The sequence below is a fragment of the Rhinolophus sinicus genome, chromosome 16 (assembly GCF_057876585.1).
Source record: "Rhinolophus sinicus isolate RSI-liver-muscle chromosome 16, RSI-T2T, whole genome shotgun sequence".
NCBI classification, from domain to species: Eukaryota; Metazoa; Chordata; class Mammalia; order Chiroptera; family Rhinolophidae; genus Rhinolophus; species Rhinolophus sinicus.
In genome coordinates, this window is record NC_142516.1 from 44,522,719 (window position 1) to 44,525,892 (window position 3,174).

Here is a 3,174-nt window from a genome sequence, read left to right on the forward strand (position 1 = left end):
TAAAGGAATGTTGTGGCTGGTTTGATATTCTATCCATATCAGCAATAAACTTTCTCCATATCAGCAATAAGGCTTCTTTGCTCTCTTATCATTCATGTGTTCACTGGAGTAACATTTTTAATTTACCTCAAGGATATTTCCTTTGCATTCACAACTTGGCTAACTGTTTCACACAAGAACCCTAGTTTTTGGTCTGTCACAACTTTTGACATAACATCCTCACTAAGCCTAATCATTTTTAGTTTTTCATTTAGACCGAGAACAAGCAACTTTTTTTTTTCATTGAACACTTAGAGGCCACTTGTAGGGTTATTAGTTGACCTAATTTCAATATTTTTTTTTGTCTCAGGGAATAAAGAGACACAAGGAGAGGGAGAGATGGGGAAATGGCCAATAGGTGAAGAAGTCAGAACACAATCACTTTGATTAAGTTTGCTGTCTCATATGAGCACAATCCAGTAAGCCTCAAAACAATTATAATTGGTAACAGCAAAGATGCCTGATCACAAATCACCATAACAAAAATAATAAAAATGAAAATGTTTGAAATATTGTGAGAATTACCAAAATGTGACACAGACATGAAGTGAACAAATGCTGTTGGAAAATGGAATCAATAGACTTACCTGATGCAGGTTTGCCACAAGCCTTCTATCTTAAAAAATGGAATATCTGCAAAGCGCAATAAAGCAAAGTACAACAACATGAGGTATGCCTATATTTCACTCCTCTCTCGTTTGCATGGTTTCTGAGAAGTTGGATGTAATTCTTATCTTTGCTGTTCTGTAGATAAGACATCTCCCACCCTCCCACCCCCAGTTTTTTTTTGGTAGTTTTTCTGTATTGTTGATTTTCTGTAGTTTGAATATGATATGCCTAGGTGTCGTTCTTTGGTGTTTATTCTGATTCATTTTCTTTGAGCTTTGGATGTGTGATTTAGTGTCTGACATTGACTTGAAGAAATAGTCATCATTGTTTCAAATATTTTTTTCTGTTTCTTTCTTTCTTATCCTTCTGATATTGCCATTACTTGTATGTTACACCTCTTGTAGTTGCCCCATGGTCCTTGGATATTCAGTTTGTTTTCAGTCTTTTTTTTCTTTTTGCTTTTCAGTTTTGGAGGTGTCTATTGAGATATCCTTAAGCTCAGAGATCCTTTCTCATACATATTCAGTCTACTAATAAGCTCATCAAAGTCATTCTTTGTGTTTTTTATCTCTAGTATTTGTTTTTGGTTCTTTCTTAAAATTTTCATCCCTTTGCTTACATTGCCTATGCAATTCTTGCATGCTATTTACATTATCCATACAGCCATTGGCATATTAATTATAGTTGTTTTAAATTCCAAGTTTGATAACTCCAACATCCCTGCTGTGTCTGGTTCTGATGTTTGCTCTGTCTCTCCAAATTTTATTTTTTGCCTCTTGGTGTGACTCATATTTTTTTCTTTATAGCCATACATGATGTAGCAGGTGAAAGGAATTGCTGTAAATAATCCTTTAGTCATGTGGTGGTACGATATGGAGGGAGGGGAAATGCCCCAACATCCTATGATTAGGTCCTATTCTCACCCCTTAGATGGGAAAGAATGGCTAGAGTGAGCTGGATTTGGGTATTTCCCATCTCCATGTCAATTAGTCTCTGATAATACACCCAGAAGTTTAGGCTAGAGTTAACTTGCTTCCCATGAGGGCAGGCCTTGTTGGGAAGCACAGTGTTCTGTGTATTTCAACATGATTCCTTCCCCCACCCCCAACTCCTCCCAGAAGCATGAGGGGATTCTTCTCCAATATTTATCGTGGCATTCTGGACAGCCTCAAAAAACTATAGGAGATCCCATATGAACATTCCCCTAGAGACCGTTAACTCTCGTGTTTGTCCACACTGAGCCTCTAGCCATTCCCAATTGCAGTTCAGACTTTACTACTATGGCCCTGATTCCCATGGCTATTCTGCTCCTGAGTCTCTGCTCTGGTCACTTCGTGTATTCCCCTGTATCTCAGTCTTGACGGCCGTGATTTACCCCGTGTTCTCCCCTCCCTTATTGGTCCAAGAGGATATGTCGGTTTTTCAGTCTGTTCAGCTTTTTCTTTATTGTTAGGATGGAGTGGTGACTTCCAAGCTCCCTATATGTGGAACTAGAAAACAGAAGTCCACTTAGTTTCTTGTATGTAATAATTTAGGAAACGTAGAAATCATCTATATGTTTGTCAAAACTGTACAGCGCAACTAATAGAAAAAAGGTACTTGAATGACTTGAGTCATGAAAGACAAATTAACCAACATATTGAATTTCCATCAAGCTTTCTGGTACTTTAACCAGGGAAATTACATTGCTATATATTTAATAAAGAAATTAGACACATTCCCTTTAAGATCTGAAATAAGACAAAGATGCTGCTATTACAAATGATTAATAACCTTGCACTAGAGATTATTATAGCTTATGTCTTATATGCTAGCTAGCATTGTATGATAAGAAAACACTTACCAAAACAAGGGGTCTCTGCATCATTGTGACTGCTCAAAATGTTTTCATGTGTCCAAGAGAGAAGTGGCTCTGTGAGTTGTCTGTGTTTGGTGTCTGAGAGCCAGGCTGAAGGAGACCATAGAGTATTCCATGGCATCTGGACACAGACAGGCTCACCTTCTTCTTAGTAATAATGATGCAAATTTCACCAGCTCTGAACCTGCCTAAGAATACAGCATCTTCAGCCCCCTGAAAAGAATCTTACCCCACTCCAGGCAATTTTAGAAGTCAGAAAATCATAAGGAATCCCAAAACAGGCCTGATTCACAGGATGTTGCTATTATAAGCTTGCCCCACTTGATTGTAAGCTCATAGCAGAGAGATACTTATTATTCTATCCTGTGCATTTTTATCTTTCTTTTAAGAACCTAACAGTATCATTAATGTCACAGTGCAAACAAAATTTCTTTCATTCTGAATTAAATGTATTAGTATAAGACAAAAGGTGAATGGTAGCGCTGAGAGAAGGTTGCTTTTCCGAAAACATAGCTCTTACTTCCCTGACAGGAAGAAAACTGCAGAAAAGTGTTTCGTCAAATATTTACATTCTAATTTTAGCTCTCAAGCAGTTCAATGAGTAAATGTGGAACAAAGCCCTTTCTATATGTCTACCGTGTTTCCCCGAAAATAAGACCTAATTGGAA